The sequence below is a fragment of the Pangasianodon hypophthalmus genome, chromosome 10, assembly GCF_027358585.1.
Source record: "Pangasianodon hypophthalmus isolate fPanHyp1 chromosome 10, fPanHyp1.pri, whole genome shotgun sequence".
Lineage (NCBI taxonomy): Eukaryota > Metazoa > Chordata > Actinopteri > Siluriformes > Pangasiidae > Pangasianodon > Pangasianodon hypophthalmus.
The window spans coordinates 22,953,672-22,966,682 of record NC_069719.1 but is presented as its reverse complement, the minus strand read 5'-3'; the positions used below and the strand labels follow the sequence as shown (position 1 = coordinate 22,966,682).

Below are 13,011 nucleotides of genomic sequence, written 5' to 3'. Positions count from 1 at the left end.
GACAAACTAACATTTTGGATTATTTTTTAATACTTGGATGCAAATCCTTTGCATTCAATGGCTGCCTGAAGTCTGGAACCCACGAACATCAACAAATGCTGAGTTATTTCCCTTGAGTTGCTTTGCCAGGTCTTTACTGCAGCCACCTTCAGTTGCTGCTTGTTTGTTGGTCTTTCTGTTTCAATTTTGTCTTCAGTAAATGAAAGGCATGCTCAATTCGGTTGAGGTCAGGTTACTGACTCGGCTATTTAAGAACATTCCACTTTTTTACCTTAAGAAGCTCTTGGGTTGCTTTCATGGTAGGTTTTGGGTCATTATCCATCTGTACCGTGAAGCACCGTCCTATCAGTTTTGCAGCATTTGAATGAATCTGAGAGGAAAGTATAGCTCTGTGCATGTCAGCATTCATCCTGCTACCTCTAGCAGTCACATCATCAATGAATACCAGTGACCCAGTTCCGTCGGTAGCCACACATGCCTATGCCGTAACACTGCCTCTGGCATGTTTGACAGATGATGTGGTATGCTTTGGATCATGAGCCCTTCCTTTCCTTCTCCATACTCTTCTCTTCTCATCATGGCCTTTCTGTTCTTGAATGTTACCAGTGGTGTGGATCTTGAGGTAAACCCTCAGTATTTACATTCATGAAGGGGTCTCTTGATTGTAGACTGTGACAATGATATGCCTACCTCCTCGAGAATGTTCTTGACTTGGTTAGATGTTGTGAATGAGTGAATGAGCACTGATGTTGGATAAGAGGGCCAGGCATGTAATTGGTGTTCCAATTCATCCTAAATGGGGTTGATATCAGAGCTCTGTGCAGCTCTGTTACTCAAGTTACACACCAACCTTTGCAAACCATGTCTTTATGGACCTTGCTTTGGGCACAGGGTCCTTGCCATTCTGGAACAGGGGGCTAGGCCCCTTATAACGCTACAGCATAAATATTGTGTGCTTCCAACTTTGTGGCAACAGTTTGAGGAGGGTGCATACACATATTGTTGTGATGGTCAGGTGTCCACAAACTTTTGGCCATAGTGTATGACCTTTAAAGTCATGTGCTGACCATATGATGTAGTATTTTGCTACAAAATACCATTGTCAACAGCAATCTGTCCATAGAACTCTCTCACTGAGTTCCTGAAAGTTCAGGGTTAGTTCCAAAAGAGGGGGAATCCTGGAGGTCGTCCAGTGTTCATAGAACCACAGTTACATTATGTAACTACCCTGATAGCAAAACTACTCTGGCCTTGATCTGGCCCAAAACTTTCCCAAGATCTGTAGATTTGGCACGGCACAGATTTGGCATGGTACAACAGGCTAAAACCAGCACAGATACCTTCTGTACATCTGATGTGAATTTAGGCTAGAGCTGGCCCAGCTTAACCTTTAATCTTATTATATTTGGCCCAGATTAGGCACAGACCCATGACTCATTTTCACATCTGGTCCAAATGTGGCACAGCCCAACACTGGCCCAGCTTAAACCCCTTAAACCTTAAACCACTGCTTATCCCTGCTTATCCAAGGTATATGTGACCCAGATCCTGTAGCTTTATTTCCATATGAGTGCTAATAAATGCTATACTTTAACATATACTATTTTTTTTATCTTCCAAATACTTAAAATGCCATTTTAATTCTTATAACACACATTGTCTTGCCCAAACCATGTGTATAAATAAAAAAAATACAAAAAAGACTAACAGTTCATACACATTCTGAAAGATTTATTTTCTAGCTGTTATTGCCAGAAAAATGTTTTGACAACAAGCATAAACATTCAGTAATGTTGGGAATATTTTATTTTTTGCACAGTTATTTGTCATGGATTGATAGCGGAGGCAGATGCAATTGCAAATTGGTGTCTATTAGAATGAAACAAAGACTATGAACAAGAAACAAAACAAACAATTATGCATGGCAAGAACATGAACTCAACATGGGTTAAATGACATACAACACGATCACAAAAGACAAAAGCTACACAATGAGACACACAGAATCCAGAACTTAAATAGTGACACTAATTAGGTGAAACAAGAAACAGGTGCAGGTGATCAGTGAAGCATGTGACTTGATCATGTGATGTTCTAGGGCTGCTGGCAAGTGTTGTTCTGTGCCATATTCGGCACTACCATAACAGATCCTCCCGCCCCCCCTTTACGTGCGGCTACCGGAGCATGACATGCAGTTCAGAGGGGGTCCTGGACAACCAAGTGAAATGTCTCCTTGCTGATGGGGCCCTTAGGACAAAAAGGCCAGAGATGCAGGTGACATCCTCCATGAAGCAAGAGGGGGAAGCGATGTCCTCTGCAAAGCAAGAGGGGGGAGCTACATCCTCTGCGAAGCAAGAGGGGAGAGCAATGCACACCACTAAGCAAGGGGAAGGAGCATGGTCCTCAGAGGAGCAAGGAGGCGGAGTGACATCCTCAGTGGAGCAGGGAGGCTAAGCTATGTCCGAAGTGGAGCCAGGTGGCAGACCGACATCCTCAGCTGAGCAGGGAGATGGAAGGATGCCCATAGTGAAGCTGTGAGCTATAATGATGTCCTCTGCAGCAGGGGCAGATGGACGTCCTCAGCCAAGCAACGAGGCAGTCTTCAGTGGGGCAGGGAAGATGGGAGATAGTTCCAGCATGGTCAGGAGCCCCCTCCTCAAAAGATTTTCTCAGGGGGCACATAGCTTTGAGTCATTCCAGTGTGGCACTGTCCCATTCTCTCTTTCCCTGTAGTTCCCACAGCAGGCGGTCCTTTTTCAGGAGATCCTCTTTGCAGAAGCAGATACAAGTGCAGATTAGTGTCTGTTAGAGTGGAACCTAATCAGCCTAATTTTAGAGAATGTTACCAGTCCAATGTCAAGTGGGCCGGACCGCAAAAATTTGTTTACACATCAATAACAACTCAAATGTTTTATCACAATTTATCTGAAAGGTAAATTATGAATGCACAAAATATCTGAACAAAAATCACCTAAAAACATTAGAATGTCAGACTCCAAAAAATGCAAGAGATTCATGCATATATGTGCATTAATATTCTTCAAACAGCATATTTTAATCACATGTAAGCACTGCAGTTTTCTTTAATCAGACTAATATTTTTTTTTGGCTAACTGAGCAATGTCCGCAGCTAAGAAAAGAAACTGATCTAAACATTGTTCTCTAAGGTCATTTATCATCAGATATCACAATAAAAGGGATGCTAGAGAATGCAGTTTACCTTAGAGCTGTTAGTTCTGCCTGAGCTGTGACTATGGTCTTCCACATTTTTTAATCCAAAACATTTTCAGCTTGAAGAATGATATAAAATCAGCACCACCCTCCACATTATTGTATCAAACTCTGTTTCCCCATGGGGATCCGTTTCCCCAGCCTTGTCCCCATCCAAACGGCAAAGGAAGCGCATGTTCACAAAAAACTCACCTGTGAGATGCTGTGCTCGTACCAGAGGTACTATGGTGAGCACTAAGGCTCAAAATTTATGTGAAAGAAGTGAAAGGCAAATTTCATGACAGTCTAGTTATATTTTGAAAATGGGGTAACAGAACCTATGTTTGTTGTGTTTTTTTAATGTCTTTTTTAACACAGCCACCTACTTTTATTTCTATAAATAAATGATGTTGTATTTGTGAGAGAGTTTTCATTTTGAATACTTGTAGACCTTTGGAAGAAATGTGTGCTCACTCACATACCTGTGCTAAATATGCGACTGTCCTCAGAAGGCACAATACCTGGACTTATTGATCATATTTCTCTTTTTTCCACTTAGTACAGTTTTTTTGGCCACAAGAGAGCTCCATTCTCCACTTTAGTTCAGCTTTTTAGAGAAAACTAAATCTGATGGTTTTCTGTCCCAACAAATACACTTTCACAGCAAAGCTCACACGTGTCAAATTCATACTGCTGACTTTTCTCCCCACAACAGGTAAGTTCTGTGTTTTTTAGCCTGCTATCCTTAAATGTGTCCATGGGGGAATGCATCCTGACAACTGTAAATGTTACTGTCAGATACTGTTCCCCTGTGTTCAATCAGAAAGGAAGCTCACACAAGTATTACATAGAAAACATTAATAACATACTTGTCTTTTAGAACATAAAATACAGTTCACGTTAGTTGAAACCAGCATGGTAGCAGCTTGCCTTGCTGTCTACATTTTTTCACACAAGTTATAGATGGTGACAAAGTAATTTGTTTTGTTATTTTTATACATAAAATATCCATGTCAGCTCGTCCTCTTCACTCTCATCTGCATTAGCCTCCCCACAGTGGAAACAATAGTCTGTCAGATCTTCTGTCAGAAAAATAGAAAATTATTTGAAAGAGGGCAACATTTGTGAGGACATGACAGTAGTCATGGATGTTTTTATTTACAACTTGTTAGTAGTGCTGTTATGTAACTTACCAGACACCTGAAGAAGAGTAGTGGCAGTCTGCCAACATAACTATGCCACATCATTTTGGCTAGCAGCAAATTTGAACTCTTTGTCCATCAAGATTTTTGCAATGAACTGATATTAAAAAACACAAGTTATCATTTACCAACAGATACAAATCTAAATATATATTTTATCAAGGAAGCACCATTTTATATGTGCACATACTGGAGTAGAAAGGGCAAATTTTTTCATACCTTAATGGCAAAAACCCCACAGGAGGTGCTGTCTGGTTGGTGTGGATGAGGCACTGTGTCACATTTCCACCTAGACACATTGACTGCTGTCTTCCACGTTAATGCTCTAAAAACACAAAATATAGTAACCAGATTTACTGCCTTAAACATCATCACAATATATTTGTTGAAAGATGTCAAGTGCTAATTGAGGAGCATAAAAAATACTATTACCAATTCCTCAGACATCAAAACAAAAGAAGAATAAGAATGTTATTCCAGGTAAAAACAACCATTCTCCTTTCCCAACAACCTGATATTTCAAAAAAAAAAATCCCCCTAATTTTGTGCCTATGCACCTGTGAAATATTCATCTATAATGTTGCAAGTGAGGACAACTTGCCATTGTCCATGTTTCACATCTGCATTTAGTCCTTCAGTCATTTCAGGTCTGCAACTGCTCTCCTGCCCACCAGCAGTACTTATCGTACTCTTTTGGCTGATATCTATTAGCTTCTGTAAATATCATTCAATGGTCTACATATCCTTAACATTTCCTAACGTTTCTGTTTGTCTGTATTAGCAAATGTCATCCCTTGAACTTCACTGTTTGTCTTGAGTGCTAACCAGTTCCTGTTTGACATCTCTGTAAGGTAAGAGATCGTTTAAATCCACAACATGTCAGCTGAGTCTGCTCCTGGGTGTAAGCTGTTTAAAAAGTTCTAACTTAAATCTATGTGCAACTATTATTTAGTATTACAATTGCAATTAAGCATTATGACAGGTACTGCATACTTAAAATAAAATACACTATATTACCAAAAGTATTGGGACACCCCTCCAAATCATTGAATTCAGGCGTTCCAAGCACTTCCACGGCCACAGGTGTATAAAATCAAGCACCTAGGCATGCAGACTGCTTCTACAAACATTTGTGAAAGAATGGGTCGCTCTCAGGAGCTCAATGAATTCAAGCGTGGTACTGTGATAGGTTGCCACCTGTGCAATAAGTCCATTTGTGAAATTTCCTCACTACTAAATATTCCGCGGTCAACTGTTAGTGGTATTATAACAAAGTGAAAGCAATTGGGAACAACAGCAACTCAGGCCACGTAAAATCACAGAGCGGGGTCAGTGCATGCTGAGGCGTACAGTGCGCAGAAGTCACCAACTTTCTGCAGAGTCAATAGCTACAGACTTCCAAACTTCGTGTGGCCTTCAGATTAGCTCAAGAACAGTGTGTAGAGAGCTTCACGGATTTCCATGGCCATTAGAGTGGAGACTGCAAGCCAGGCCTTCCCGTCCAACATCAGTGCCTGACCTCACAAATGTGCTTCTAGAAGAATTCCCATAAACACACTCCTAAACCTTGTGGAAAGCCTTCCCAGAAGAGTTGAAGCTGTTATAGCTGCAAAGGGTGGGCCAACTCCATATTAAACCCTACGGTTTAAGAATGGGATGTCATTAAAGTTCATCTGCATGTAAAGGCAGACGTCCCAAAACCTTTGGCAATACAGTGTATGTAATCAAATGTAATTCCGACATATGAAAATCACAGCGGAAAGTTTTCAACCATGCAAATCAGTCAGTAATCACAAATGAGATATAGACATATCGTAATCACAAAATAGTGTCTAGTTTCTATTTGTTTGACAGATGATATGACACCAACATGATTTACAACAAATTTCCATTATGATGTATAGCTGCATCTATAGTAGTAGGGGATAACTGGGTTATGTTAAATCTGAACCTGTAATTAAAGTGGACCTTACATACTGGCACCTTTTCAACTTGGAAGCAGTTTCTCCAAGTGAACCCAACAGGCGTGTCTTCTTTTCAGATGGATATATTACCTGTTTGCAACATAAATAGAGACCTAAGATTATTGTAAATGCAAGTATATACTTGTCCAGCACATTGACGTGTAAAAAAAATCGATGCTGGGCATGGTCTTCAAAAATAAAAAAAGAGCTCTACTGTATATGGTCTTAAACAAGAACATCTCACATTTAGCTACTTTGGCAGCAAGATGAAGGTGAAAGATGAAAAGTTTACAGAGCTTAACATAAAACGTCTCCAGGTTACGTATGTAACCATGGTTCCCCGAGGGAACGAGACGCTGCGTCACGAAACGCTATGGGAACGCCCCCGCGTGACCGCGCTCTGAATCACGTGTCTAATCCGTCCAATGGATGGGCGAGACGTCACGGGTGGGGTGACGTAGCGACCCGGAAGCATAAAAGCCCGAGCGGCGAGCCCCACGTTAGCTTACTGGAAAATGAAGCAAGCGCCGCAGGGACGCCGGAAGTGTGGCACCGAGACGCAGCGTCTCGTTCCCTCGGGGGTACCATGGTTACATACGTAACCTGGAGACGTTCCCCTTCAGGAACTCGAGCTGCGTCACCAAACGCTATGGGAACGAGTATACTCACGCTGCCAGACTTACAAGTCCCTGCCTCCAGGAGGAGGCAAGCCTAAGGCACAAGGACAGAGGAGCCGGGAGTGGCTCGCATATCCAGGTCATAAAACCTGGCAAAGGTCAGGGGCGTGGCCCATCCCGCCGCGTTGCAGATGTCCTGTAAGGACACACCTGCCAGAAAGGCCTTAGAGGCTGCCACCGCTCGGGTAGAGTGAGCCTTGACCCCCAGGGGACTGGGGAGACCAGAGGACTCGAAAGCCAGAGAAATGGATTCTACAATCCACTGGCTCAGGGTCTGCTTAGAAGCAGGAAAACCCCTCTTAGGGGGACCAAAGCACACAAGCAATTGGTCCGCCTTTCTCCACAGGGCAGTTCTGTGGACGTATGCGTCCAGTGCTCGCACTGGACACGTACAATTGATCTTCCGATGTTTGGGCTCCCTGAAGGGAGGAGGACAGAAAGCCTGCAGCACGACCGGCCGTGGTGCCGAGGAGGGGACTTTCGGTACGTACCCTGCTCGGGGGTGCAAGAACGCTTTGGCCAGCCCAGGCACAAAGTCTAAATAGGAAGGGGCCACAGAGAGGGCCTGAAGATCCCCCACTCTCCTAAGAGAGGAAATTGCCAAGAGAAAGGTTTTTAACGTCAGAAGACGGTCCGAAATCTCCTCAATGGGCTCAAAGGGGGGTTTGCAGAGAGCCTCTAAAACCACGGCCAGGTCCCACGAGGGGACCCGAGATCGAGCCCGAGGTCTGATCCTCAGCGCACCGCAGAGGAAACGTGTCACCCAGGGGTGTCTGCCCACTGACTGGCCATCGAGTGGGACGTGGTAGGCCGCAATAGCCGCCACGTACACCTTCAGGGTGGAGTGGGTCAGCCCCGCGGAGAGGCGGGCGTGCAAGAACTCCAGCACTGTACCAACTGGGCAGTGAACAGGGTCAAGCCGGCAGTCTCCGTACCAGGAAGTGAAAAGTTTCCACTTCAGGGCGTACAGTTTCCTCGTAGAGGGAGCTCTGGACTGGAGGATGGTCTCCACAACCTCGGTTGAGAGACCGGAACGCGGAGTTGTGCCCCCTCAGAGGCCACACCCACAGCTTCCACAGCTCCGGGTGGGGGTGAAGATGGCCCCCCGCCTGTGAGAGGAGATCCCTCCTGATCGGAATCTCCCATGGGGAGCCGTCTAGGAGGGAAATCAGGCCCGAGAACCATACTCGGCCCGGCCAGAACGGGGCTACTAACAGTAGGCGAGTTCCGTCCCGGCGCACTCTCTCCAGAACTCCCGGGAGCAGAGCGACCGGAGGAAAGGTGTACAGATGCAGCCTCGGCCACGGCTGTACCATGGCATCCAGTCCAAGAGGAGCTGGATGAGTCAGAGAGAACCAAAGGGGACAGTGCGACGTCTCCTGAGTCGCAAACAGATCCACCTGGGCTCTGCCGAACATACACCATATGAGCTCCACCACCTCGGGGTGGAGTCTCCATTCCCCGGGCACCGGCCCCTGCCTCAACAGGGCGTCCGCTCCCACGTTGAGATAACCAGGGATGTAGGCTGCTCTCAATGAGAGGAGCTTCCCTTGGGACCACAAAAGGATCTGGCGCACCAGCCTGTAAAGGGGGCGCGAACGCAGACCTCCCTGGCGGTTGATGTAAGAGACCACACGTGGCAGCCTCTTAGGTCTGGGACAAAGTGTTTCAGAGCCAGAAACACGGCCAGCATCTCCAGGCAGTTGATGTGCCAAGTGAGATGGCGGCCGCTCCACAGACCACGGGCAGGACGGCCACTCATGACCGCTCCCCATCCGGTGAGGGACGCATCCGTCGCTAGCACTACGCAGCGACCAGGAGCTCCCAGGACCGGGCCCTGAGACAAGAACGCAGGTTCTCTCCACATCGCCGCGTGACCTTGATCATGCGGAGCGGGTTTCCTCTGTTTCGGAAAAACCCCCTGGTCTTGAGCCACCACTGTAGGGGTCTCATGTGCAGCAGGCCAAAAGGTATCACGTTGGACGCAGCTGCCAATAGGCCCAGCAGTCTCTGAAACTGCTTTACAGTGAGTGGCCGGCCTACTTTCACTCTGGCGACCGCTGTGAGGACCGACTCGATCCGAGCAGGAGACAAACGTGCCTGCATCGTGGTCGAATCCCACACGACGCCTAGATAAGCGGTTCTCTGAGCTGGAGAAAGCACGCTTTTCTCGGCGTTTAGTCTTAACCCCAGTTCTTTCATATGGGCGAGAACGACATCTCGATGCCGAGCCGCCGTCTGCTCTGAATGAGCTAAAATCAACCAGTCGTTGATGTAATTCAGTATGCGGATGCCCTGTAGTCGCATAGGAGCCAAGGCAGCATCCACGCACTTCGTGAAGGTGCGGGGTGAGAGTGCTAGGCCGAAGGGAAGAACCCGATACTGGTAAGCTTCGCCCCCGAAAGCGAACCTCAGGAACTTCCTGTGTGGGGGAAGGATGGAGATGTGGAAATACGCATCTTTTAGGTCAATCGTGACAAACCAGTCCTCGGACCTGATCTGAGACACGACCTGAGTGACCGTGAGCATCCTGAACTTCAGTCGTGCGACTGAGAAGTTCAATTGCCGCAAGTCCAAAATGGGACGCAGCCCTCCCCCCTTCTTGGGAACGATGAAGTACCGGCTGTAGAACCCGGACTCTCTGTCGTGAGGAGGGACCTCAATGGCCTCCTTCCTCAGGAGAGTGTGTACTTCCTGCTCCAATACCAGAGCCTGCTCGGGACCCACCACAGTGGGAAGAACCCCAGAAAAATGAGGCGGAGGCGAGCCGAACTGAATTCGGTAGCCTCTTTCTACAGTACGCAGGACCCAATGAGACACATTCGGCAGAAGTTTCCACGCTGCCAGAAAGCTCACTAAGGGAATCAGTCTCTCGAGACTGACCTCTGGTGCAATAGAAGCGGATAGCTGGGTGCCCTGAGGCGGCGAACCGACGGGGTAAATGAACTAACCGCTGCGAAGGCCTCAGTAGAGGCCGCGAGCCTCCCAGACCCGCTACGTTGCCGGGCGAGAACTGGGAGAGGCGCTCGCCAGAGACCGCTGCGCCCTGAAGCACCATAGGTGGCAGGGTTGGCAGATCGACCTCCTGAGGGCACTGGGGGGACCCGGGCACCGTGAGATGAGGTGTACGCCGCGTCGCCCCAGAGTACGCCGCGTCCGCCATCGGAAGCAGGAGTCGCAACGACGCTCTGGGCCCGGCCCTTCGGGCGCTAAGGCAGATCTGAGGACCGTCCTCATGTCCAGAAGGGCCGCAGCTAAGCAGGGAACAGATAGCTAGCTAGCGCCTGTTCAACCCTGGGCATCGTCCTGTAACCGGAGTAGTCCAGCCCCGCCACATTAGCATAATGGGAGGAAGTGGGACTGAACAACCGGGCTGAAAAGGGCCTATTCCAGGACCTCGACACCTCAGTGTGGAGGTCTGGAAAAAAGGGCAGGCTCCGGGGCGGAGGTGGCGGCCTACTGCGCAAAAAGCGCTCATCTAGTTTCGAGCACTGAGGCTCAAGCCGTGTCTCAGCGGGCCAGTCAATGCTCAGCTTAGCGACTGCCCGCTTAACCACCTCGAGCAGCTCCTCGTATTGAGGAGACTGCGGCTCTGGGTCAACGCTCTCCACATCGACCTCCTCGGAGGACGATAGGCGGAGCGCCGAGTCCGCTCCCTGGGGGGAAGAAACCGCAGAGCGTGCTTCCGAACCCAGGGAGGGGACAGTGGACCTGGAGGGTGAGGAAGGAGAAAGGGACGGGCCCGTCTCCATTCCCTCCGCCAGGTCCATCTGCGAGCCCCACGAGCGCAACCGCCGCTCTGCCTCGGCAGAAGCGGGGCCGGCACCGCGAGGCACGCTAGTGAGGGCTCCCTCCTCAAAGAGAGCCCAACGGGAGCGGAGAGTACGCAGCGGTAAACGCTCACAATGTGCGCAGCCGGCTCCCTCGAGAGCCGACTGAGCATGCTCCACTCCCAAACAGGCAATGCACAGACTGTGTGTATCCCCGCCCGTAATATATCGCAGACAGGGAGGAACACACAGCCTGAAGCGCTGCCCGCTCTCGCCCTTAGATTTGTCTTTGGCTTTTGGCATGCCGCCGACAAAACACAAAATAGACAGACAATAGACAATTGACATAGAGCGCTTGCTGAAAACAGTAAGCTAACACGGGGCTCGCCGCTCGGGTTTTTATGCTTCCGGGTCGCTACATCACCCCGCCCGTGAGGTCTCGCCCATCCATTGGATGGATTAGACACGTGATTCAGAGCGCGGTCACGCGGGGGCGTTCCCCTAGCGTTTCGTGACGCAGCTCGAGTTCCCTCGGGGAACAGAAGCTTTTACTTGCAAGCCATCAACATCAAATTACTGTTACCAGCATATGTAGCAACACAGTCTGCAACTAACCCTGAAGTGAGCGGCTTTCACCTTTGATGTCACATTGTGTCGATGTTCTAGCATGTAGGCATTTATGACCTAGTAAAATTGACTTGCAATTGTTTACAGTGTTTAAAATGAAGAGGTAACAATTATTTTATTCAGACATAATCCACCAATAAATTATTATTAATAGTAATTACTTTTCAAACGTAATTTGGTAATTATATTTAACAAAAAATATGTACATTTAACCTCAAGCTCCAGTCCAGGCCCTGTTCAGCCAATGTCCCAATAAAACACCTTGTACGGCCCAACTTTTAACAGCAGGACACCGGCGTTTAGACTTTCCCAGGCATCCTTCACATCTAAATGACATAAGCACAAACTGCAGGGATTACTACATTAAATCTGGTATGTTAGGAAGTGCATTCTTTACATTAAAAGAGAAATAAATATTGTGAAGCATACATTTTTCAATATTTCCTGAGGCTGAAGCTGTGACTTTAGCAGAGCCTGATGCTGGAGCTGCTGCTTGGCCTGTTGGTGGTGCTGGTGCTGTTTGTGGTGCTGGGGCCGGGGCTGCCGCTGTTGGGGCTGCGGCTGTTCGTGGTGCTGTGGCTATTCGTGGTGCTGTGGCTGCCGCTTTTGGTGGTAACGGGGCTGTTGGTGGTGCCAGGGCTATTGGTGTAACTGTTAATTGTCCTTTTTGGGATTTAATTCTGTGGGGTATTCGGGGCTGTTGCTATTTGAAAATTTGAAGGTTATTGATATTCACTTTAGGTGTAAATTGTCAAAATGTAGGTCTGCGCTCTTCTTATCTATAGCAACGGGTCCACTCCAGTTTCCCACTCTTTCTTTGTTGGCTTTGAATATTTTTCCTAAGATTTCCTACATGAAAGCATGCCTGTTTTGCAGATTTGGGCATCTTCTATTTGTTTTGAGCTGCTGTTATATTTACATGCACAAGAGTCCTGCCTTTTAATGGCCTCCGACACCACCTCCTGGTCATTTACATTTACATTTATGGCATTTAGCAGACGCCCTTATCCAGAGCGACTTACATTTAATCTCATTTTTTATACATCTGAGCAGTTGAGGGTTAAGGGCCTTGCTCAAGGGCCCAGCAGTGGTAGCTTGGCGGTGCTGGGGATTGAACTCATGACCTTCTGATCAGTAGTCCAACGTCTTAACCACTGAGCTACCACTGCCACTGAGCTACCACTGGTCAAAAGCATTCTCCATGCTATTGTCAATCTGTAAAATAGACCTTTCTTTTTTTTACTGTTATTGGTCTTGACCCATTGCTTACAGTCATTAGACTGTATGTGTGAATGAGACAAACTTATCTATTTGTTGACTAACTGTACAATCTCAAAGCACTCCTGATCACTATAACAGTAATGGCAAAAATTATATTTTTGTTAGCATAGTCATTCTGTAGTGATTACAACCTTGAACAGCAGTAACTAATGTTGGCAGAAAGTAAATACTGAAAATTATACTGCCCCCACCCCATCTATGAAAATATGAGGACAATAAAAAAACATAACACCTAATAAATAGCTGTCCAGTGCAACACTTCCCTTAATTATGACTGGAA

The 13,011-nt window shown here is 47.2% G+C and overlaps 1 protein-coding gene across 10 annotated transcripts in view; it reads left to right on the top strand.

Annotated features, from left to right (window-relative positions):
* Nucleotides 1–13,011, top strand: part of LOC113534106 (ankyrin-3-like) — a 198,734-nt gene that overhangs the window by 82,056 nt on the left and 103,667 nt on the right. The gene's annotated exons all lie outside the window — the stretch shown is intronic.